We start from the raw sequence: 27,524 nt of genomic DNA on the forward strand, positions 1-27,524 counted from the left end.
ATAAATGATATGCCCTCTAGTATTATGGGTATCTCTAAAATATTTCTGTTTGCTGATGACACTAGCTTGGTAGTAAGGGATGTTGTGTGCAGCAGTGACTCGGTTTCAAGTAGTGCAGTACATGACCTCAGTTCATGGCTTGTAGAAAGTAAACTAACGTTAAATCACAGTAAGACTCAGTTTTTACAGTTTCTAACACATAATTAAATAAAACCTGACGTTTTAATCTCACAGAACGGGCATATAGTTAGTGAAACTGAACAGTTCAAATTTCTAGGTGTTCAGATAGATAGTAAGCTGTCGTGGAAAGCCCATGTTCATGATCTTGTTCAAAGACTTAATACTGCCATTTTCACTATTCGAACGGTATCAAAAGTGAGTGATACTTCGACACGTAAATTAGTCTACTTTGATTATTTTCATTCACTTATGTCGTATGGTATTATGTTTTGCGGTAACTCTTCCCATTCTAGAAGGATATTTTGGGCTCAGAAACGGGCGGTTCGGGCAATAAGTGGTGTGAATTCACGAACTTCTTGTCGACCTCTGTTCACGAGTCTGGGTATTTTGACATTGGCCTCTCAATATGTATATTCCTTATTGTCGTTTCTTGTTACCAATATTAGTTTATTTTCAAGAATAAGCAGCTTTCAGTCGGTTAATACTTGGCAGAAATCAAACCTCCATATGGATCGGACTTCCTCTTGTGCAAAAAGGTGTGCAGTATACCGCTGCATCCATTTTCAATAAGCTGCCACTCGAATTCAAAAATCTTAGCAATAATCCACGCGCTTTCAAATCGAAACTGAAAAGGTTCCTCATGGGTCACTCCTTCTATTCTGTCGAGGAGTTCCTTGAAAAATTAAGCTGATTCTTATTGTATTGCTGATAGCGTTTACTTAAACATATGGACTGACTTTTTTTCTGGTGCGTGAACATTTATTTTTATCTTTTATTACTTTTATATTGTAAGTTTATGTACTGATATGTTCCATGACCTTGGAAATTTGCTCCTCAATTTGGTCCTACGGAACTAAATAAATAAATAAATAAATGTGGAAAACACTGATAAGGAAAAGGGACAGGATGATAGGACATATGTTAAGACATGAGGGAATGATTTCAATGTACCAGAGGGCGCTGTAGAGGTCAAAACTGTAGAGGAAGACAGAGATTGGAATACATCCAGCAAATAATTGAGGACGTAGCTTGCAAGTACTGCTCTGAGATGAAGAGGTTGGCACAGATGAGGAATTCGTGGTGGGCGCATCAAACCAGTCAGTACACTTAAGACCTCATAAAAAGGGCATAGTAGATCATTGGAAACGTGTCGCCTATTCATATGGGACGTGTTTCTTGCTACACTAGTTTGACCGTAGTGTCTGGAATCGTCATAATCCAGGTGAACAGAGCTCGAAACTTGCACCGATCCATTTGGGGAAACGTTCACCTGCCCTTTCGTGGGACCTGTGACAGCAACCAAAGGCACCATGGCTTCTGTGGACAAAGTGGATGTTATTGCAGACTACTTGCGTCCACCGATGTACTCCCCGACGGCGATGACGTCTTTCAGCAGGTAATTATCCGTGTATATGACCATAATCGAGGTGCAGTGGTTTGGATAGCATGACAACGAACTCACCATATGTACCAAATCTAAATAGAATGAAACACATCTGAGACAGTATCGGACGGCAGCTCTGCCCCTACGAACCACGGGCCACCAGTTTGCGGGACTTGACTGTCTTGTGCGCAGACATTTTCTGCCCAATACCTATGAAAACTTGTCAAGGACTCGTCGAATCCATGACACACAGAATCGCCACTATGTTGCATTCTACAGGTGAACTAACATGCTGTTAAGCAGATCGTCGTAATCTTTGGACCATTCAGTTTACATTTTGTATCTGCTGCTATCACTATTATAATGATTAAAATCATTCTTTTGTTTCACCCGACTTTGGGGTACATTAAATCAATCAATTTTTAATGTTCTGTGTCTGTTTGTTAGCCCAGTATAGTTTCATTCATTATGATCCTGTTTTCATTTCTTCTTCAGAGATCTGAATAGTTCGTTTTCTTTTGATTTTGCTTGAAACTTCTTTTTCTTGTCTTTGGCAATTTTTTTGCAGTTTTATCTATGAGGATGTCTTCTGTGATTTGGAGATCTTTTAAGTCGTTCTCAGTTCCCTTAAACCAGTTCGGTTCGTTTTTACTTTGTTGAGGACATAGCCAAACATTCTGAGGATGTCTCAAAAAAAAAAAAAAAAAAACTGTTCTCCTTTTCATCATTGTATCTGAGAGTTTTTGGGTAGTTTGGTAAAGGGTTTCATTTCTGATGTGAATTAGTTTGTTGTTGTGGAATCTGGGCCCAAGAATTTTCTTTAATCCCTTCCTTTGTTTGATCTGCAGCCTTTCAGATGGGACATGGTTGGTGATGGGTTGTTATTTGGTTGCGTAAAGGGAGAAGTACTTTTTGTTATATTTGTTTTGGTGAGCTGGAAGGCCAGTTCAACTCTACTTCTTGTGGATTCCATCGCATTTTTTTTTCTCGAGTGCAGTCCAGCTAATACATTCTTCAAGATATCTGAATTCATTGACGGTTTCTACTTTCTGTTCTCGCACTTTAAAATGTTTTGATGGATTTTTTTATGTTTGTTATTATCGTGGTCTCTTCAAAGGAGATTTTGAACCTATTTTGCCGCTTGATTTTGTAGTTCGACGATGTGTTCTTTGATATCTTCCCAGGTCTCAGTTGGTAGGGCCGTATCATCTGCAAAGGTTAGAGAGTTGACTTTGAGCCTGCCGGAGTGGCCGAGCGGTTCTAGGCGCTACAGTTTGGAACCGCGCGACCGCTACGGTCGCAGGTTCGAATCCTTCCTCGGGCATGGATGTGTGTGATGTCCTTAGGTTAGTTAGGTTTAAGTAGTTCTAAGTTCTAGGGGACTGATGACCTCAGAAGTTAAGTCCCATAGTGCTCAGAGTCATTTGAACCTTTTTTTTTGACTTTGATAACGTCCTAGAGATATTATAATATGGATCCTTGTGTTCCACTCTTTGACTACTTTTTATAGGGTGCAGTTAAATAGCGCTGGATAGTTTTTATTCCAAAAGGATTGATGAGATTTCTCATGAATTTGTATTTGCAGTCTTTGTTGGTAAGGGTTTCTCTGGTTAGTTTTGTGGTTTTGTTGTCTATGTTTCATGCTTTGAGTATAGAGATGAGGGATTCCATCCAAAAGTCAATGAAAGTGGTAATATATGATTTTGCTCTTGAGTTTTGGTAGGCCATGAGATTTTTGATGTTTATGATTTGTTCTGTTTGCGAATTTCCTTTCCTGATTACTTTATTTTATTGTTTATTATTTCCTTATCATTATTATTGTTATTTTATTGTTAGTAGCAGTAACAATGATGCAGATGGAATTAATGCTATCTGTTACGTCAGCACTATTATTCACAATGTGACTGGATACGTTAAAATCATTCTTATTTTATTAATGCTGGTTACCTATTAAAATTATTGTAATTCCTTAAGTAACTAAAATGTAAGAAGTATTGTGTGTGTAAATCACTGGGCCATGGTAAGAAGGTGTCTGAAGATCCTGATCTGATCAGACTAAATAAATAAAATGTAAACACAGATTTTAATGAAATAAGTTACATCACGAAACTCGAAATTTCTCCCGTTCGGTACTTTGCTGCAGTGTTTCGCCAGTACCTTACGATTCTCGAACTGTGAGACCCCGACCAGTTCCACCTGCTTCTCAGTTTTCGAGAAAGCGGGAAACGGCTTGTGCAGAGCGGGCTGTTTCGCGCCGGTGGTGTCGGATAAGGAGCACGTTTACGACCGTGTCGTGGCGACCTAGAGCGAGGTGTTGACCGTGACATTTAGAGCGGGGAAGATAGCTGCTAGAGTTTGCAGCCATGACCACATATCCGTTTCACATCTGCTGGCTGCGTTCCGACGTTTTCTGTCACATTTCGAATAACTTTCAGCTTTATCGCTGTATTCAGCTGAACTCCACATGATAACGTGCGGGCTGGTGTTTGGCAGTTATAGCCGGTATTTGGCAGCTTCCTTCCACAGACGACATTTCTGGAAGTACCGGCCCAAGTCCTACGTGGATCTGAGATTCATGTACTGTTACGAATGTTACGCAGCATAGGTGAATCACTTACAACGTCGGAACATTACGACAAGAACAGGTGTGTCTTGAAAGTTCAGGGAATGAATCGGTATCTAAATGACAGCAAATGTTCAAAATACATGATAATTCACACGGAGAAGATACCCGAGAAGCGTCATTTGGTACCGAATACGCCAGGGTAAAGCCTGTGCAACTTAGCCTACTGAGTCAAGACGTTGCTCAGCATAACTTTTTATTTTAGTTATTTGCTTAGTTGGCTTCATGTTCCATGGCTAATTTTGCACGATAAATCGTAATGATATGAAACGAGTCATTTTACATTCACTCTGGATGTTAATTTGTAAATATGGCTGCATGCTGAATATTTATAAGCGTTTTTATTTTTTTAATATACAGATGCCCGTGTGGGGTTGGTAGCCCCCCATCGGGCGCCTCCCCGTGTGGCGGATAGGGGAACACTCACCAGATATGGCGGGTACGGGGGAAATAAAATACCCGAGGTGGGTCAAAACTAGCGTGGCTACACAGTCATTGAGCCATAGAGAAGGCAATATTCCGAGGGCTAGACCCACAGATACAAGGTCTCTGGTCCTCTAGATTGCGGGTTGTGCAGAGGACTACCTCCCCTCTCACGCAAAACAGAATCTGGTCAGGATACTTTACACATGCCTCGGAAACAGGACTATCTTAATTGAAACAGAACTCGGAAAAGAAAACCGGACTTAAGATTTGGAACATGGAATGTAAGAAGTTTGTTCAGGCCGGGAAGCATGCAAACTGTAGTCAGTCAACTAGAAAAATACACACTACAAATTGTAGCACTTCAGGAAATCAGATGGCCGGGAACAGGGTCTGTAAGAACAAGTACAGAAAGTATTCTACATGGAGATTGTGGTAACCACCGAGAATATGTTAGTAGCACAGTGCTAAACTTGGTAAAAGAATTCAAATCCATAAATAACAGAATTTCATACTTAACAATTGGTGGACAAAGCATAGATGTGACCTTTATTAATGCACATGCGCCTTGTGAAGACAAAGGTGAACTCATGAAAGAAGAATTCTACAGTCAACTGAATGTCACGTATGACTCACTGCCAAACCATAGTACCAAAATAATACTTGGGGTAGGAAGAGAGACAACTTACAGGCCTGTCATTGGAAATGCCAGTGTACACAAAAAAAAGTAATGACAATGGTAGCCGTTTGATTACATTCGCTACAGATCACAAGTTATGCATATCTAGTACCATGTTCTCCCATAAAAATATTCGTAAGGGGACATGGATATCACCTGGTGGCCAAACTGTGAACCAGATAGATCATGTATGTATCCAAAAACAATTTGTAAATTGCATCATGGACACCAGGTCATACAGAGGAGCAGACTGTAACACTGATCATTTCCTAGTAATAGCTAAAATGAAAGTAAAATTTAAGCTATCCACAAAGACAATGACCAAAATGGTAATCTATAATGTAAATATGTTAAACGAGCCAGAAAGAAAGGAACAGCTTGTGACAGAACTAGCCGGGAAGATAACAAATGTGGGGCAAATGGAGTCTGGTCGCAATAACACTAATGAAGACTAGACAAAAATCAAAACTACCCTGAATGAGGCAGCAGCAAAGGTTTTGGGAAAACGGAAGAAACCTAACCGGATATGGTTCAATCAGGTATGCGAAAGAAAAATTGAGGAAAGATTAAGAGCTAGAAAGGAGTGATTAGAAAACATGAACAATATACAACTAAAAGAGAACTTCTCTCGAATAAGGAAAGAAACATCAGCACTTCTTAGGCAGGAGAAAAGGAAATATTTCAGTGACATACTTAACGAGTCGGAGCAGGATCTCACTCACCATAGGACTAGACAAATGTATCAAAAGGGGAAGAAATGTGCTAAAAAGTATGTAAAGAAAGAACAGTTGATTAAAGATGAAAAGGGGATACTAGCGAATGGAAAAGAGATAGGGCAAAGATGGGAAGAATATATCTCCCAGGTCTTAAATTGCGAAGACCCTACAGAACTTCTTCCTTTTGAGCCGCTACAAACTGTGGACACAGAAGTGACTACTTCCACTGAATATGAAATTACACAAGTACTCAAAAAATTAGAAAACAACAAAGCGGCCGGGGAAGACCAAATTGTTGCAGAGCTCATAAAAGATGAAGGACTTGACCTCGTAAGAACCATGACAAGCCTCATACGGAAGGTCTGGGACCAAGAAAGTCTCACAGAAGATTGGAAAATGGCCATCATCTGTCCATTACTGAAAAAGAATGACCCCTGGTATGTGACAATTATAAGGGAATATCTCTGCTAGATTTCAGCTATAAAGTACTATCTCTATGCGGCTTTAGACGTAACAAATCAACAATGGACCACCTATTTATCCTACGTCAAACAACGGAGAAATGCTGGGAATAGAATACAGACATGCACATGCTCTGCATTGACTTCAGAAAAGCCTATGACAGCGTACACAGGGGTACTATAATCAGGTACTGAAGGAATTTCAGTTTCCATCTAAAATAATTTGCTTGGTGGCAGTGTGTCTAGAAAAACACTCTGTAAAGTGCAGACAAGTGCCGGTCAATCAGGACATTTCGAAGTTCTAACCGACTTCAGACAGGGAGACGCACTCTCCCCTATACTATTCAGCCTCGTGGTAGAAAAAATAGACCGGGAATTTATGAAAACTGACCCCATTGGAATACCCTAGACAACATGTCAATGACTCGACTGGCATACGCGGATGATATAATCCTAATCAGCGGTAGTAGAGAAGAGCTCAGAACAATGGCAGGCTCGTACTGCAAGATTGCCAGTAGGGCAGGCTTGCAAGTCAGTGAAGATAAGACAGAATACATGGTCCTGAGCAAGTCAGCGAGACATGGGGACCGGCTCACTGTGGACAGTCTCCGATTCAAAAGGTCAAATACTTTCAAATACGTAGGTAGTCTCTACAGTGATCAGAGCCATTGTGAAACTGAAATAAATGCAAGAATTTTCGGAGGCAACAGAGCATACTTTAGCCTGCAGGATGTGCTGAAGAGAAGATCCCTGTGAAGAAGTTTTAAGATCAGGCTGTACCAAAGTATGATTATGTCAGTGGTTATGTACGGTTGTGAAAGCCTCACGTTTAGGAGAACAGATGAAGAGAAACTACTTGCTGTCGAACGAAAAATCCTCCGAAAAATATATCGTTCTGTGTTAGATTCTCAAACAGGGGAATGGAGAATTAAAAAAAAAACACTAATTAAAAGAGCTTTACGCACAGCCTGACATTATAAAAAGAATAAGAAGAAGAAGGTTGACCTGGGCTGGACATGTAGCAAGGATGAATGAAGGGAGGCTACCCCATGATGTGTTTCTGGGAGCTGTAGCTGGAAGGAGGTACCGTGGACGACCGCGGACATCTACATCTACATCTACATCTACATCCATGCTCCGCAAGCCACCTGACGGTGTGTGGCGGAGGGTACCTTCAGTACCTCTATCGGTTCTCCCTTCTATTCCAGTCTCGTATTGTTCGTGGAAAGAAGGATTGTCGGTATGCCTCTGTGTGGGCTCTAATCTATCTGATTTTATCCTCATGGTCTCTTCGCGAGATATACGTAGGAGGGAGCAATATACTGCTTGACTCTTCGGTGAAGGTATGTTCTCGTAACTTTGACAAAAGCCCGTACCGAGCTACTGAGCGTCTCTCCTGCAGAGTCTTCCACTGGAGTTTATCTATCATCTCCGTAACGCTTTCGCGATTACTAAATGATCCTGTAACGAAGCGCGCTGCTCTCCGTTGGATCTTCTCTATGTCTTGTATCAACCCTATCTGGTACGGATCCCACACTGCTGAGCAGTATTCAAGCAGTGGGCGAACAAGCGTACTGTAACCTACTTCCTTCGTTTTCGGATTGCATTTCCTTAGGATTCTTCCAAGGAATCTCAGTCTGGCATCTGCTTTACCGACGATCAACATTATATGATCATTCCATTTTAAATCACTCCTAATGCGTACTCCCAGATAATTTATGGTATTAACTGCTTCCAGTTGCTGACCTGCTATTTTGTAGCTAAATGATAAAGGATCTATCTTTCTGTGTATTCGCAGCACATTACACTTGTCTACATTGAGTTTCAATTGCCATTCCCTGTACCATGCGTCAATTCGCTGCAGATCCTCCTGCATTTCAGTACAACTTTCCATTGTTACAACCTCTCGATACACCACAGCATCATCTGCAAAAAGCCTCAGTGAACTTCCGATGTCATCCACCAGGTCATTTATGTATATTGTGAATAGCAACGGTCCTATGACACTCCCCTGCGGCACACCTGAAATCACTCCTACTTCGGAAGACTTCTCTCCATTGAGAATAACATGCTGCGTCCTGTTATCTAGGAACTCCTCAATCCAATCACACAATTGGTCTGATAGTCCATATGCTCTTACTTTGTTCATTAAACGACTGTGGGGAACTGTATCGAACGCCTTGCGGAAGTCAAGAAACACGGCATCTACCTGTGAACCCGTGTCTATGGCCCTCTGAGTCTCGTGGACGAATAGCGCGAGCTGGGTTTCACATGACCGTCTTTTTCGAAACCCATGCCGATTCCTACAGAGTAGATTTCTAGTCTCCAGAAAAGTCATTATACTCGAACACAATACGTGTTCCAAAATTCTACAACTGATCGACGTTAGAGATATAGATCTATAGTTCCGCGCACATCCGTTCGACGTCCCTTCTTGAAAACGGGGATGACCTGTGCCCTTTTCCAATCCTTTGGAACGCTACGCTCTTCTAGAGACCTACGGTACACCGACAAGATGGAACGACAATATTGACAAGGACAGTGAGGACATAGGACTTGGAGCCGGCGAGTGGTGGCAACGATGGAGAAGGAGTGTGGAGCAGGCATATGGTCACTAAGGCCCAAGCCACGGAGAAGTAAGTAAGTAAGTAAGTTAATATACAGATGTGAATGTGGAGTAATGAATGTCATTTGTCTGTCTGGTATTTTCATAACGTAAAACATTGTCCTGTTTGAAGTGTAGTGGATTACTTACCACAAACTTCATGAGGGGATAAATGTGTTATGAAGCAATACTCAGAACGCTTACTATTTAAACAGATCTCTAAAAGATGATCGCAAGATGATCGTGGGTCAGAAACGCACATACAGTGCTTTTGTGAACAACGAAGACTTCCTTTCTTAAGGATGACTTGACACAGAACTTTACTGCGTGTTACGTTAATGGATAAAAATACGATATTTGTCACTTCCCAAAGTTTGTAATAATTATAAGTGCAAATGTGTCTGAACTAAGTTGTTTCAGGAGTTCCAAAACGTGCATTTTCCGCTTTAAATTCTTATCAACATGGACACCTAAGAATTTTGAAGTTTCCATGTGTTATAATTACCAATGGTGTAGTAACCCTACGTGTGCAGAACTGAATATGTTATGTCTTTTTAAAGTTGAGGTTGACACTATTCTAAGAAAATAAGTTAATGATACTTTTAAGAACATTCCTTACCATTCCTTCTGTTTCTGTATTTATGCTCTGAGTGATTACAAAACTAGTATCGTCTGAAAGGAGAACTAATTCCGCTTGTTGTATATTAGACGGAAGATCGTTTACATATACGAGAAACAATAGTGGATCTAAAACTGAGCCTTGAAGAACCCCGTATGTTATTTCTCTCTAGTGAGAATAATATTCCTGTGCTACGCTGATGAATTACAAAGTACAGCTTCCTGTATTTATTTGACTGCTTAGCAGAAGAAGACACCAGAGCTGAAAAAGAGGCTTGGTCAATTTCTGGCACTCTCAATACCAGATTCGGTGTAGACAGATAGCATTTTTGTTTCCTACTGCTATCAGGTTACCTACTCGCTGGAGACAACTATTATTCTAAGCAGTATTTACCAGTGAAGTGTCTCTGTTGGCAACGCTCAGGTCGGAGAGCTTCCCACCTCCCCCTCCTTTCACAGCACGTAACCCACTTCTAGTCTCTTTCCAATCTCGTCGTCGTGTTACTAATCTCATGAACTGAATCATACTGCAACGGAACTCAGTTGATTCCCAGAAGGTCCTCTTGTTCTTAGCTCCAGATCCTCAGTAAAATTTGCTTGGAGTGTCCTGTAGGACAGCGGTTTTACATCTACGTCTAAAGTCTATAGTCTACGTTTACCCAGCAAGCCACCTTCTGGTGCACAGTGGAGTGTACTTCACGTACCAGAATCACTTCCATTCCCGAATGTTCGAGGCAATATCATTCTCGTAAATGTCTGTATCAACTCAAATTTATCTCACCTTCCCGTCAGTGTTATTTAGCGAAATGTATAACGGGAGAAAGTAATGTGTTACCTAGCACGTCTAGCAGCGATCTCTGAATTACACTCCTGGAAATTGAAATAAGAACACCGTGAATTCATTGTCCCAGGAAGGGGAAACTTCATTGACACATTCCTGGGGTCAGATACATCACATGATCACACTGACAGAACCACAGTCACATAGACACAGGCAACAGAGCATGCACAATGTCGGCACTAGTACAGTGTATATCCACCTTTCGCAGCAATGCAGGCTCCTATTCTCCCATGGAGACGATCGTAGAGATGCTGGATGTAGTCCTGTGGAACGGCTTGCCATGCCATTTCCACCTGGCGCCTCAGTTAGACCAGCGTTCGTGCTGGACGTGCAGACCGCGTGAGACGACGCTTCATCCAGTCCCAAACATGCTCAATGGGGGACAGATCCGGAGATCTTGCTGGCCAGGGTAGTTGACTTACACCTTCTAGAGCACGTTGGGTGGCACGGGATACATGCGGACGTGCATTGTCCTGTTGGAACAGCAAGTTCCCTTGCCGGTCTAGGAATGGTAGAACGATGGGTTCGATGACGGTTTGGATGTACCGTGCACTATTCAGTGTCCCCTCGACGATCACCAGTGGTGTACGGCCAGTGTAGGAGATCGCTCCCCACACCATGATGCCGGGTGTTGGCCCTGTGTGCCTCGGTCGTATGGAGTCCTGATTGTGGCGCTCACCTGCACGGCGCCAAACACGCATACGACCATCATTGGCACCAAGGCAGAAGCGACTCTCATCGCTGAAGACGACACGTCTCCATTCGTCCCTCCATTCACGCCTGTCGCGGCACCACTGGAGGCGGGCTGCACGATGTTGGGGCGTGAGCGGAAGACGGCCTAACGGTGTGCGGGACCGTAGCCCAGCTTCATGGAGACGGTTGCGAATGGTCCTCGCCGATACCCCAGGAGCAACAGTGTCCCTAATTTGCTGGGAAGTGGCGGTGCGGTCCCCTACGGCACTGCGTAGGATCCTACGGTCTTGGCGTGCATCCGTGCGTCGCTGCGGTCCGGTCCCAGGTCGACGGGCACGTGCACCTTCCGCCGACCACTGGCGACAACATCGATGTACTGTGGAGACCTCACGCCCCACGTGTTGAGCAATTCGGCGGTACGTCCACCCGGCCTCCCGCATGCCCACTATACGCCCTCGCTCAAAGTCCGTCAACTGCACATACGGTTCACGTCCACGCTGTCGCGGCATGCTACCAGTGTTAAAGACTGCGATTGAGCTCCGTATGCCACGGCAAACTGGCTGACACTGACGGCGGCGGTGCACAAATGCTGCGCAGCTAGCGCCATTCGACGGCCAACACCGCGGTTCCTGGTGTGTCCGCTGTGCCGTGCGTGTGATCATTGCTTGTACAGCCCTCTCGCAGTGTCCGGAGCAAGTATGGTGGGTCTGACACACCGGTGTCAATGTGTTCCTTTTTCCATTTCCAGGAGTGTATAACACGAAAAACGCTTCTTTTTTTATCGCCTGCTACTGCAACTTATCGACTATTTCCGTAAAGCCTTTGCACCATACGAGTGAACCTTCGAAGGAACGCGCTGCTCTTCTTTGGATATGGAGGCTCTAACAGGCAAGGACTGTGCATCACGGAGAAGTGTACTGTCGAAAATCTGAGAACTTAAGTCCTCAGAAATGTCTGACAAGTTATTACTTCCATAGACGTCTCGCCAAATGACCACGACGATAAAGTTAGAGCTCTTTCGAAGTTTACCGACTGTCATTCTACCCAATTATCTTTCGAGAAAGGAACGTGGATGTAGGGAAATTATAGTGAAGATACGTAAGGTACTACAAACCCCTCTTTTTAACTACTAAAAACACATATTTATTTTACTGTGAGTATTTCGATTTATCACCGGTGTATGTATTTCCCTCTAATCTGTTTACAACTGTAAGTGTCGTGTGCACACCGATTTTTCAGATATTCCTGGGTTTCGCATTGGTTTTTCTGGACTAGTTCCACTTTAAATTGCGCTATTAGGTATTTTATGACTTAAAATAATATTGCAACTCAAACGTTTCTTTTTGTTCTTCTAATTAAACACACGTCTGTGTTGAAAGAAGAATTAAAAAAAACGAATGCACAGATAGCAAAAGTATGTAAAGTTCGTGCCCAGCTCGCCAGCAGCCACAGGGATGGTATCTTGGAGTGAATAGGAATGGGATAAGGCTATTTTTCCAGTTTATTTCGTCTCGTATTTCGTGTTAGAGTGGATTAGACGGCGACCATCATAAAGCATGTGACATGTCATTGGTCCGTTAATTCTGTTGACCAATGAAGACAGTGCATGCGGCCACCTTTCATAAAAGACTGCTACTTGTAAGTCAACCTGCTGTATAGGCACTGTTCTGATTTCACTGAGAATTATTTTGTTTACAATGACCGTTGTAAAAAATTAGAACGAGCTCAGAAAACAACACTCGAATGAAGATCAGCTCTACTTTATATAATATGTATATAATCCTGGATTATTGAAGGCGTTGAACTCAGTACAAAAATCTTACATGATAATCAAGATAACTTCATCCAAAGTATCTCAGTAAATATGTGATTTGTCTGAAAAACGTTTGAGTAATACGATACAACATATTATACAAAACGGCGTTTGTTCAGCAGAGGAAAACTTTACATCGGACATTCCACAAAGAAGACAGATGTTATATTTAACGTCCTAAATTTGCTCGAACGATTTTTCACGTATGGTCAGTAGCTCAGTGATTGTTCGCCGACTTTGCTCTTGCCTACATGGAAGTATCACCACATGATGATTATGTGGAAATGTACGCCGGGAGGCAGACGGCATTCACAGTTGCAATAGGGAATGATAAATCATCTTAAATGTGAACATGTATGTGGAGTTTCGGAGGCTGTCAAGTAGGCATGACAGAAGACCTCGAATGTATTTCGAGATTCCCCTCTTGGATCTTAACAGATATGGCCCACAGGAATGCGTAACTGAGATGCTCAGGAAAAGCTCAGGACGATCTTTGGAAGAGAGGTAACGTTGTTAAAGCGAAGAACCCTTGGGAAAATTTGGAGATACTCTGTTCGAAAGAGAAAGTGCTACAGATCTGTAACCTCAGTCTGAAATCTCCTGTAAGCATAATGAGAAAAGGGGAAAAAAGCAGGTGTAACGACATTAATTGAGACCGATCAGAAGTCTGGACTGAAGGCGGATTGCGAAGGAACAGCCCCAACGTTCGCCGTAAGCGATTTAGAAAGATCTCGGGAGACTTAAATGTGAATAACCGAATAAGGATTCGAACCGACGTCCTTCAGAATGCGAGTCCAGTGTCGTACCAGTGCACCACTTTTCTCCGTCTTGGATAAATGGAAAATGATTGCTGAGGCCAATTCTACAGTTCTGTTCCGGAGTACCATAAGTATGGGTAACAAATGTTTAAGAAACTTTAACTGGAAAAGAGGAAAATTTGTTATGGTAAAAATATGTTGGGTTAATTCAGAGATCCCGTATTAGGGCCCTACAGTGAGGAACCGAGACATTATAACGGTTGCCTACCGCGACATTAATTACCACATGGTGTAATGTCCTGCAGTTGACGCAGTAGCGTTTTGAAGGTCCGATGGGTCTTGTAATGGAAAACACAGTGAAAATTAAAAATGTTTTATTTGCGATATCTAGCTACACCTTCTAGCTCCTGCCGCCTGCCGCCTGCTCCCCTCCTCCCTCCCCTCCCCCCACCCCCTCGACATATGTCGTAGCGTGGTACGAACTTTCCAGTACTATCGTCATAGCAGGCAGTCACCAGTGCTTTCCGCCGATTCTCTTCCCTGATCTGCAACTCGTCGCTGTATCAATATATTGTCCTCATAACCAGCGTTTCATACGAGCAAAGATACGGAAATCAGAGAGGGAGGGAGAGATAAGTCAAGGCCGTGTGGTATATGATCGAGCACTTCCCATGGGAAATCGTACAGGAGCGTCTTTGCTGCAGCTGCCGTGTGCAGCCGAGCATTGTCATGAAGAAGTACAGTGTTCTGAATTGCCCTTCGTAGACGATTTTCTCAAATTCCCCGATCCACTCGCTGAACATCTTTGGTTAACACTCGCTTCTACATCTTCATCTACATCCATACTCCGCAAGCCACCTGACGGTGTGTGGTGGAGGGTACCTTGAGTACCTCTATCGGTTCTCCCTTCTATTCCAGTCTCGTATTGTTCGTGGAAAGAAAGATTGTCGGTATGCCTTTGTGTGGGCTCTAATGTCTCTGATTTTATCCTCATGGTCTCTTCGCGAAATATACGTAGGAGGGAGCAATATACTGCTTGATTCCTCGGTGAAGGTATGTTCTCGAAACTTCAACAAAAGCCAGTACCATGCTACTGAGCGTCTCTCTTGCAGAGTCTTCCGCTGGAGTTTATCTATCATCTCCGTAACGCTTTTGCGATTACTAGGTGATCCTGTAACGAAGCGCGCTGCTGTCCGTTGGATCTTCTCTATCTCTTCTTTTAACCGTATCTGGTACGGATCCCACACTGGTGAGCAGTATTCAAGCAGTGGGCGAACAAGTGTACTGTAACCTACTTTCTTTGTTTTCGGATTGCATTTCCTTAGGATTCTTCCAATGAATCTCAGTCAGGCATCTGCTTTACCGACAATCAACATTATATGATCATTCCATTTTAAATCACTCATAATGTCTACTCCCAGATAATTTATGGAATCAGCTGCTTCCAGTTGCTGACCTGCTATATGGTAGCTATATGATAAAGGATTTTTGATTCTTTGTATTCGCAGCACATTACACGTGTCTACATTGAGATTCAATTGCCGTTCCTTGCACCATACGTCACTTCGTCGCAGATCCTCCTGCATTTCAGTACAATTTTCTATTGTTACAACCTCTCGATATACTGCAGCATCATCCGCAAACAGTCTCAGTGAACTTCTGATGTTATCCACAAGGTCATTTCCATATATTGTAAATAGCAACGGTCCTACGACACTCCCCTGCGGCACACCTGAAATTACTCTTACTTCGGAAGACTTCTCTCCATTGAGAATGACATGCTGCGTTCTGTTATCTAGGAACTCTTCAATCCAATCACACAATTGGTCTGATAGTCCATATGCTCTTACTTTGTTCATTAAACGACTGTGGGGATCTGGATCTAACACCTTGCGGAAGTCAAGAAACGCGGCATCTACCTGGGAACCCGTTTCTGTGGCCCTCTGAGTCTGGTGGACGAATAGCGCGAGCTGGGTTTCACACGATCGTCCTTTTCGAAATCCATGCTGATTCCTACAGAGTAGATTTCTAGTCTCCAGAAAAGTCATTATACTCGAATATAATACGTGTTCCAAAATTCTACAACTGATCGACGTTATAGATGTGGGTCTATAGTTCTGCAGATCTGTTCGATGTCCCTTCTTGTACCCTTTTCCAATCCTTTGGAACGCTACGCACTTCTACAGACGTACGGTACACCGCTGCAAGAAGGAGGGAGGGGGGGGGGGGGGGGCAAGTTCCTTCGCGTACTCTGTGTAAAATCCAACTAGTATCATGAAAGTCTGTACGTCCTGCTTCGAAGTTTCTTTCACCATTGCCACAATTTGCTGTCAAGCATGACATTTTCGTTACTTGGGCTGCATGTAATCAAGCGGAACCCCTCAGCATTAAGAAATCGTGCACACACTAGCAACTTGGCAGGAGCCTTTATTGTTCTAGGCGTATTTATGTGCTCAGTGTGCACTCAGGACTAAAAAGTCCGACGTGACGTCATCGAAAGGCATACTAGAGGCAGTGTGCGACACATCTACGCCAAGCGTAATAGGAGTTTCACAGTTGTCTTAATTTCACCACCGATCGGACGTATGAAGAAAAAACTGCCCTCGTATATAAGTGGAGAGATGAATGGAGAAATCGATCTAGCGAGTACGTGGACCGTAAATGGGAATCTCCAACGACATAAGCGATTTTGATTTAAGGTTGTGTGTTACGTCCCAGCGATGATTATAATGCTGATGCAGACATATCTTTCCACTGCACATGTTTGTACGATGGACTCTATGATGTGTGTTCCCATGTTGAGCCAAAGACACCGGAAATTACAACTGCAGTGGGAACGGTATCATTGAGTTTGGACTACAGATTAATGGAGTCGTATCGCTTGATAAAATGAGCCACGTCGATAGTCGTTCCCGGATATGCCGACGTAAATGTCGACTCCTGCGCGAAACATGCATCGCGCCACGGGCGCAGCCAGGTAGGGTGGGTGTTACACTATAGCGACCAACATCCGGACTTCCGTGAGAGTTATAAAAGACACCGCAGCAGCTGTGGACTGCGTGAACGTTATTGTTGACCACTTGCATCCCGCAAGTCGCGCTATAGTGATTTCAAGAGCATAATAGTGAGCTGACGTTGATGCCTTACCCACCAAATTCGCCTGGCCTGAAACCGATGACCACATACCTCAGGAAACCTAATAAATCCATGCCACGCAGAACAGCTGCTGTACAACGCTTCCTAGGAGCATGTACACGATAAAATCACGTGGTCTTAACTTTTTGGCTCACCAGTGTATTTGAATTGCTTTAGATATGATACAATAACAATAAAATGAAGTTAGTTTCCAACTTTCATGACACCAGCTAATTCCAGCATATCCGTAATATAAGAAGTTTTGGTTTGAGGGTGTTGTTGCAGCATATATGCAACTTAGCACAACTACGCTGCTGGTATATGAGCACCAACATGTAGGCAATGGATTAGTATGACATCCGTGTCTTTCCGACTTGCGTTCGCTAAATGTAGAAACGTAAACTGTGTCGACATTTTTTTTATCAAATGCGTCCAAACAGGATCAACGTGCTCGTATTCTTTCCTTGGATGCGGAACGAAAAACTTCGGTAGGCGCCCATCGGAGGTTGAGTAGTGTGTATGGGCAGCATGTCTGTCGAAAACCATTGTTGCGGAATGGCACACCGAAGGGAGCTGTGCTGCTTCATGACAGCGCACGTCCCCATATCGTAAAGCAGAAGCGAGGACCACAAGTGGAGACACTTGAGCACACGCCCTATAATCCTGATCTTTCCCTCTACAATTATTACACCTTCGGTTCCTTGAAGAAGGCATTGAACGTCGACATATCTTGTCGGACGAGGATGTGCAACAGGCAGTTGAGGACTTCTTCTTGCAGGAGGACAGTGTTCTACCAAGAGGCCGTCGGTGGGGGGATTGCCTCAGTGCTGACGGCGATCTTCACGAGTGGTGTAACGATTTTGGGCTGTGTGGCCTTCTATGGGAAACTTTTTGTTGCCCCTCATATAATATCTTTAGGTACAATATTTCACTAAGTGCAAGTTAGATACTGCCTACAGGAAAATTAAAGAGGTCTTTGGGGAAAGACAAGCAGCTGTATTTAATTTGAAGAGCTCAGGTGAGCAGTTCTAAGCAAACAAGGGAAAGATGAAAGATGGAAAAGTTGTATCGAGGGTCTAAGCAAAGGAGATGAACTTGAAATCAATATTATAGAAAGGGAAGTGGGCGTGGATGAAGATGAGATGAGAGATATGATACTAAGGGAAGAATTTGAGAAAGCACTCAAATGTCCAAGTTGAAACAAGGCTCTTGGAATTGACAATATTCAGTCAGAACTACTGGTAGCCTTGGGAGAGCAAGCAATGTCGTTGACCAGACCCAGAGCGGCTCTAGGCGCTTCAGTCTGGAACCGCGCGACCGCTACGGTCACAGGTTCGATTCCTGCCTCGGGCATGGATGTGTGTGATGTACTTAGGTTAGTTAGGTTTAAGTAGTTCTAAGCTCTAGGGGCTGATGACCTCAGCAGTTAAGTCCCATAGTGCTCAGAGCCATTTGAACCATTTGAATTTTTGACCAGACCCATTTGCGACATAATGGCTCTCTACCCGCTTTCGCCTCTGTCTGTGGCCTGTCTGGTGAATTTGCGTTGACAGTATGAGTGAGCTTTAATAACTATGTTTCTAATTTCTATACCTTACTATTCTGTGCCGTAACGGGTGTATGATGACTGCAATATACATCCACTCGATTCTGCTTTCAGCAGTGAAAATGTTGGTCTACCGCTACAGTCTCCAGCCCCCCCCCCCACCCCCCTCACCACCCGCGCCCACACACACACACACACACACACACACACACACACACCTCATCTCATTCCATCACCCATTTAATTACTCCTTGACGTCTCAGGATGTTTGTTTATCGATCTATCCCTTCTTTTGTTCAAGCTGTGCCTTTAACATTGTTTCCCTCCGACTGGATTTTCTATCTCTTCGCTGTTTGTTCAATTTACTCATGTAGGGTAATTCTCAACATTCTTCTTTAATCTCACACATAAAGACCTTCAACACTCTTTCTGTCTGGACTGTTTGTCTTTCACGTTTCACTTACATATAAACTTACTCTCCACATAAATACTTCTAGAAAAGATTTTCTTACATTTACATTTATATTAAACGTTAACGTGTTTCACTTTTATAGAAAAATTACGTCTGTGTTTTATGTCCTCTTTCATTCCGCAATCGTCAGTTATTTTGTCATTAAACAGCAACGCTGGTACGCTATTTCTAATACCTCATTTTCTGTTCTTATTCAGCCAAATTCCATTACCCATCTTTCAAATTTGTTGACACTCATCTTGTAACTCTTTTCAACATACTACCCATTCCGTTAAATTGCTGTTTCACGTCCTTTCCTGTGCCTAACGGATTTAGGCAATACCACCGGCAAACCTTAAATTTTCATTTATTCTCAAATGTTTGTTTCCTTTGCTTTGCTGTCCTCTCAGTGCACAGACTGAATAACGTGACAGGAAGGCCACAACCCTGTCTCACTACCTTGTGAGTAACTGACTCTTATATCTGCAGTGCGATAGCGTTTCGTTTCCTGCGACTTTAGAAGTTCAGTGTACACCAGTCAATATAATCCGAAGATTCCTCTTAGCCTCCAAATTCTGTACATATGTGTTTTCTGGTATAATGTTGTACGGTCAGTTTTGCCTCATGTGTGTCTACATTTTTGATAGGGTGCCAATAAAGAAATAGACTCTAAAAAAAAAAAAAAAAAAACAGAAAAAAGATGTGTCACCAAGGAATTATCCGAATGGGATGGTAAGTGTTATGTTCATGTGCAGACAAAATAATGATAATTGGAAAAACTGGGTGATTTATTCAAGAGAAAGAGCGTCACAAGTTGAGCAAGCCCGTCACGCGATGGCCGACCTCTGGCCCTAATGGAAGCTCTTGTTCGATTGATATTGATGGAGTTGGCGTTTGTCCTTCTGACGGATACAGTGCCAAACGCTGTCCAATTGGAGCGTTAGATCGTCAAAACGTCGAGGTGACCGGTGTGTCCTGCCCATAATGGTCCAAACTTTCTCAGTTCTGGAGAGATTCGGCGACTTTGCTCGCCACGTTAGGGTGTAACAAGTACGAAGGCAAGTAGTACAGACACTTGTTGTGTGCGGGCTGGCGTCATCTTACCGAAAGGTAAGCCCAGGATGGCTTGCCATCTAGGGCAACAAAACGGGGGATAGAATATCGTTGATGCGGCGCTGTGCTGTAGGGGTGCTGCGGATAACAAAGGGGTCTTGCTGTGGAATGAAATGTCATACCAGACCACCACACATGGTTGCCGGGCCTCATGGCGGGTGACAGTTGGTATTCAACCGCTCTCTTGGGTGTCAACATAGACGTAATAGGGGCTCAGTTAGAAGCAGGATTCATCAATGAAGTCATATCTATTCCTGTCAATGCTACTCCAGGCTGAACAGTATCCGGATCGCTCGGGTCAGCAGTGGGATAGGATCCTGACTGTCACCCGCTATACGTCACAGCAACCAGGAGTAACAGTCAGGGATGTCGTTCCTTTTTATAGGACAACCCGTTTGGTTGTCATCCGTGGCTTCCTTAGAGCACAAAGGTACGTCGTCGATATTCTTGGCCCCTTTTTGGTACTCTTCATGGCAAATCATCCTGGGCCTACTGAGATGTGGCGCTCCTTACTGGCGCGCCAGACTCTTGCATGTCCATTATCGATCCTTCGATGTTTTTTATCTTTGCTTGCCTTGTTTTTTTCCGCATTCGCGGGGCGAGTGGCAGTTGAAGTTTGCTCGGGCTACCTGCTGAGACGCCGCGAGTTACGAGGTGGAAGCAAGCACGTATATGTGGAGTTGCTTGTACGCGATCTGCCGGAGGTTATGTGTTGGCTGCCTGCCTGTCTGCTCTCCCGATTTTGCTCGCTGTGCCTTGCGACCGCCTAGCTTGGGTTGCTGCCTGGTGTATCCTACACGAGTCATACCGGACGTCCAGCAGAAGCCAACAGAAGTTAAGCAGCCTTGTGTTTCTTTAAAGAAAAGGAGCAAATGTATAAGACCTTTTGCAACCAATTTTGGTGGCCTCTTAAGTGTGGCCTTCGCGTTTACACTGCCTTTGGGGAGAGCTAATTCTTTTAAATTTAAATAGTTGGGGTTCCTTGTCGTTTATAATCTTTTGGGGGCTTTATTTGAATTTTCTCTTTGGGGTTCCTTCCTTGTACTTGGTTAAATGTTTACTTGTATAGCGGGAAGTGACTCCTGGTTAAAAGGTGTTTGATGTTACTGCCGCTTCCGGCATTTGTCTTTTCAATTAAGTGTTGTCATCCCTTCGAGCGACCTGGTGTCACTTATCGTTAGTTAATACTGGTTTATGTGCACTTAATTTTGAATTGGCCATTTGAATTAATATTTTGGAGCGCAGTATAGCACTAAGGCAACTTCATTGTATACCACCTTCTGCCCCGGTCTAGTACCTTAATTTTCAGTGGCACGAGTTAGCTCCACCACCGGTTTTACTGATGTGCTCCCTTCAAAATCTTGTCTTATATAAGTTTACCCGATGTGTGTCTGGGAACACAGAGATGAGCTTTAGTGTAACTTCAGTGCTAGTCAGTTAATGGAATCTTCATTTTGGCTTGGCGTCCACTGAAGAATTTGAGCGGAGCGTAGTGTGTTTGATTTGTTATTCATTTAATTACTGTAAGTTTGTTTATTTAATGGGAAGCAAGATATTTAAAGACTGTTGGTATTAACTCCCCTAGTTGCGGGGTGTTTGTAATTCGTTCCAAGTGGCCTACTACTTATTCAATGGCAAGGCTGTTGATTAGTTGGTTCCTGTGAGTACAAATTCACGCTATTTATTTGTTACCGAAATTGTTGAAGTGTCTGTGTCGTGATTCAGTCACTAGCTACGTGTTTGAGCTACATTGACATAAACTTTGCATTGCCTCCTTAAAGTTTGTTGCCAGCAGAAACCCTTAAAACAACAAAGTTTTGTCACTGCTTATGTTAACCTTTACTGGGAGCAATATTTCATGTAGTTAAATTTTGTCTTAAAATGTGTATTTGTATGATGTAATAAGCGAGCGATAAAAGAAAAAAAGCAAAGGTATCCGTTCTTTCCCATTGTTTCCGGTTTGTAACACGTATCCGGTTTGTAGAATTTTGGAACACGTATTGTGTTCGAGTATAATGACTTTTCTGGAGACGAGAAATCTACTCTGTAGGAATCAGCATGGGTTTCGAAAAAGACGGTCATGTGAAACCCAGCTCGCGCTATTCGTCCACGAGACTCAGAGGGCCATAGACACGGGTTCACAGGTAGATGCCGTGTTTCTTGACTTCCGTAAGGCGTTCGATACAGTTCCTCACAGTCGTTTAATGAACAAAGTAAGAGCATATGGACTATCAGACCAATTGTGTGATTGGATTGAAGAGTTCCTAGATAACAGGACGCAGCATGTTATTCTCAATGGAGAGAAGTCTTCCCAAGTAAGAGTAATTTCAGGTGTGCCGCAGGGGAGTGTCATATGACCGTTGCTATTCACAATATACATAAATGACTTGGTGGATGACATCGGAAGTTCACTGAGGCTTTTTGCAGATGATGCTGTGGTGTATCGAGAGGTTGTAACAATGGAAAATTGTACTGAAATGCAGGAGGATCTACAGCGAATTGACGCATGGTGCAGGGAATGGCAATTGAATCTCAATGTAGACAAGTGTAATGTGCTGCGAATACACAGAAAGATAGATCCTTTATCATTTAGCTACAAAATAGCAGGTCAGCAACTGGAAGCAGTTAATACCATAAATTATCTGGGAGTACGCATTAGGAGTGATTTAAAATGGAATGATCATATAATGTTGATTGTCGGTAAAGCAGATGCCTGACTGAGATTCATTGGAAGAATCCTAAGGAAATGCAATCCGAAAACAAAGGAAGTAGGTTACAGTACGCTTGTTCGCCCACTGCTTGAATACTGCTCAGCAGTGTGGGATCCGTACCAGATAGGGTTGATACAAGACATAGAGAAGATCCAACGGAGAGCAGCGCGCTTCGTTACAGGATCATTTAGTAATCTCGAAAGCGTTACGGAGATGGTAGATAAACTCCAGTGGAAGACTCTGCAGGAGAGACGCTCAGTAGCTCGGTACGGGCTTTTGTCAAAGTTTCGAGAACATACCTTCACCGAGGAGTCAAGCAGTATATTGCTCCCTCATACGTATATCTCGCGAAGAGACCATGAGTATAAAATCAGAGAGATTAGAGCCCACACAGAGGCATACCGACAATCCTTCTTTCCACGAACAATACGAGACTGGAATAGAAGGGAGAACCGATAGAGGTACTGAAGGTACCCTCCGCCACACACCGTCAGGTGGCTTGCGGAGTATGGATGTAGATGTAGATGTAGATATCACATACATTTCAGCAAGATAATGAATGCCCGCACACGGCGAGAGTTTCCACTGTGTGTCTCTGCGCTCGCCAGGCCAGACCTTGACCAGCAAGTTCGCCGGATCTCTCCCCAGTTGAGAACATTTGGAGTATTATGGGCGGCGCCTTCCAACGGTCTCGGTTTTCAGACGATCTAACGAGCCAACTGGACATAATGTGGCACGATGTCCCTCAGGAGTACAACCAACACCTCTACGAATTAGTGGCAAATCGAATAACTGCTTGCATAAGGGGCAAGAGTGGGCCTTGGCGTTATTGACTTGCTCAGTTCGTAAAGCTGTTCCTTTTGAATAAATCATCCAATTTTTCTGAAACTGTAATTATTTATTTGAATGCACATGCACGTCATATCTACCGATTTACACCCCATTCAGATAATTCCTTCGTGGCGTGGCGTTTTTTTCCGTTGCGTAGTAAATGACTTGTTATAGGTAACTTAAAAGTGTTTCTTCTGGACAGTTCCTTCCATTCCACAGGCGACCTTTTACTTAAAAATTGGTGGAGTTTCGTGAGCAAGACTGGTAAATAATTAGTTGATCAACATTAAATTTAGGACAGAACGGCAGTTAGGAACTTGTAAAAACCCAGCATGTAGGCATCCACTGAAACTAATCACGTTAACGTGTCCTTTGAACTGACTCGCTGCACTTTATTACTGTAAACAAGTCATAGAAAACATCTATGGAACATGTAGATAATTAACTGGTCTTGCTATACCTCGGATGCTGGCTGTGTTTCCATGCTTCCGTTGATAGTTCCTGTTAGTAATTTGCAACTATGAATTGTTATAGTTGGTATTATCTTATTGTGATTATTATAGTGTTCTTCAGGTCTAAGAGTATTTCGCATGTCCGAAATGCCCTGTACACCATATGAAACTGGTATGTCATGCAAATGGTGTATTAATTCTTACTTAACATATTTTTTTCTCTTCTAAGAATAGAGAATACCACATTACAGTTCAGACAGTAAAGACTCTCCATCGGATTTCTATGTCGTCTGCTGCGTACCAGTATTCTTCATCCACTGATAATACAAACATAAAAAAAAAGATTTTCATCACCACGGTTGCGAGAGTTCCGGAACCTGATAAGAAAATTGGAACAGAGATCAACATAAACATCATTTCCACTCTTTTTATTGCTCATGAAAACCACACATTGCATGTTGTACCACCATACAGCGAGACCTTGAAAGGTGGTGGTCCAGATTGCTGTACACACCGGTAACCTAACACAAGGTAGCACGTCCTCTTGCAGTGATACATGCTTATAATCGTCGTGGCATACTGTCCACAAATTCATCAAGGCACTGTTGGTACAGATTGTCCAACTCCTCAACGGCGATTCGGCGTAGGTCCCTCAGAGTTGTTGATGGGTCACGTCGTCCATAAACAGCCCTTTTCAGTCTGTCCCAGGCACGTTCGATAGGGTTAATGTCTGGAGAATATGCTGGCCACACTAGTCGAGCGATGGTGTTATCCTGAAGGAAGTTATTCACAAGATGTGAACAATGGGAGTGCGAATTGTCGTCCATGAAGACGAATGCCTCGCCAATATGCTGTCGATATGGTTGCACTATCGGTCGGAGGATGGCATTCAAGTATCGTACAGCCGTTACGGTGCCATGACCACCAGCGGCGTACGTCGGCCCACATAATGCCACCCCAAAACAACAGGGAACCACCACCTTTCTGCACTCGCTGGACAGTGTGTCTAAGGCATTCACCCTGACCCGACGATTGTCTGGTGGAAGGTATATGTGACACTCATCAGTGAAGAGAACGTGATGTCAATCCTGAGCGGTCCATTCGGCATGTTGTAGAGCCCATCTGTACCGCACCGCATGCTGTCATGGCTGCAAAGATGGACCTCGACATGGACGTCGGGAGTGTAGTTGCGCATCATGCAGCCTATTGTGCACAGTGACACGATGTCCTGTGGCAGCACGAATGGCATTATTCAACATGGTGGCGTTGCTGTCAGGGTTCCTCGGAGCCATAATCCGTAGGTAGCAGTCATCCACTGCAGAAGTAGCCCTTGGGCGGCTTGAGCGAGGCATGTTATCGACAGTTCCTGTCACTCTGTGTTTCCTCCATGTCCGAACAACATCTCTTTGGTTCACTCCGAGACGACTGGACACTTGTTGAGAGCCCTTTCTGGCACATGATCAAACCGCGGTATTGACTGTCTAGGCATGGTTGAACTACAGACAGCTCGAGCCGTGTACCTCCTTCCTGGTGGAATGACTGGAACTGATCGGCTGTCGGACCCCCTAATAGGCGCTGTTCATGCATGGTTGTTTACATCTTTGGGTGGGTTTAGTGACATCTCTGAACAGTCAAAGGGACTATGTCTGTGATACAGTATCCACAGTCAACGTCTATCTTCAGCAGCTCTGGGAACCGGGATGATGCAAAACTTTTTTTGATGTGTGTATTGTTTTCCATTTTTAGTTTTACGGGCTCTGTTGTACAGTGTGAGATGGGAAAGGCAATAGGATATACAAAACAGGGACGACGACTTTGATTAACTTGTGACAGAGCTGTCGTCGATAGCATTTATTAAGTCGCCACTGAGGGTGCAGGATTTTTATACGTCGTTCAAAATTATTACATCGCATTTTTCTCTCGTGAATCTACCTTCACGTGTCCAACATCCCAAAACGCTTGTCCAGTTCCAGCGCATAATAAACGTTACAATATATCCTTCCCATTAAGGGGGGTAGGACGTCAAACGGGCCGACTTGGAGCAGGAGAGGCACCACAGGACATTTTAATTTCCACTGTCTATACTTTTACAAGTAAATTCATAAAACTTTGTCAGCATGACCAGGAAGGATTCAGGACTTACACTCGTAGCAGCGGAAGTTCAAAAACATAGCAAAATAATTTTTTTTTACATGTGAAATTTCATCATTTTTTCACTTACTATTGGCTGCATTTGTTGCTATAGGTACACTTTTCTTCATAAGTAATTTTGCACAGCATACAAACCATACTTACACGTGTCTGAAACTCTAGAATCTATTTAATTTATGAAAAAAATGAATGAGCTGTTACGTTTTAAACATTATGTTTAGAAAAAAAATTAATTTTGTAGTTAATTATCTCAATTTTTACCACAGTTTTTAATAGATTTGGAAAATCCTAGACTTTCATACACCTGTAAGTATGGTTTGTATGCCGTGCAAAATTCATCATAGAATCTCTCTTACTTGTGAAGAAAATTGTACCTATAGCAACAAATGAAGCCAACAGTAAGCGAAAAACTGATAAAATTTCATATGTAAAAAATTTATTTTGTTATGTTTTTGAACTTCCACTGGTATGAGTGTGAATTCCGAATCCTTCCTGGTCATGCTGACAAAGTTTTATGAATTTATTTGTAAAGGTATAGACAGTAGAAAATAAAATGTCCTGTGGTGCCTCTCCTGCTCCAAGTCGGCGCGTTTGACGTCCTACCCCCCATTAAAGTGATTTACTTCTCCATAAAATCCAGGACATTGAGTTCATTAGCTTTTAATCTTCAATAAACGTTTTCTGATGTTACGAACATTTTGCTTTAAAATGAACAACCATATCCGATACACTGTTCCCAACTCCATAATTTCGTAATATACAGTTACGAATTTCGCTGGTAGATCCACGAGAGAAGGGAAAAAAGCAGTGACAATATGTGGCAGTCGCTCTGAGAGACGATGGTCTTCGGCCCGTTCCGCCTTGTGATCATGTTCTCGACAGGTTGACCGTCCTTAAAAACGTGACACATTTTCTCCGTGACCAGCCCTTACATGAGACGAGATATATGCAGTCTCTGCAGACACATAAGATACATGTAGAGGATATTCCAAGAAGAATATACGCATTACAATTTATTTTGTTCTCAAAACTATCGATATCTGCGCCAAGATTAGGTTCTTAGATGAATGAAAACATTGTCTCGTTCACATTCATTGTCGGTAGATGTTCGTTGTCTTCTCTTTGCTTCGTTGCCGTCAAACGTTGCAAAATAACTATCCCGCAGCAGAAATCACTCTGTGTTCTCGAGTCTGCGAAGTGCAGTTCCCTGATTTAAGTGCAAAGACTTTTCAGATTGAGGTACGAAACTGATCCTCCAAATGGATGAATCATTTGAATGGAATCGACAGTTTGTAGACAGAGAGTGTGTATGTAAAGGGAAGAGCCTGGCGGCCCTCGTG

Source organism: Schistocerca cancellata, chromosome 3 (genome assembly GCF_023864275.1).
Source record: "Schistocerca cancellata isolate TAMUIC-IGC-003103 chromosome 3, iqSchCanc2.1, whole genome shotgun sequence".
Classification (NCBI taxonomy): domain Eukaryota; kingdom Metazoa; phylum Arthropoda; class Insecta; order Orthoptera; family Acrididae; genus Schistocerca; species Schistocerca cancellata.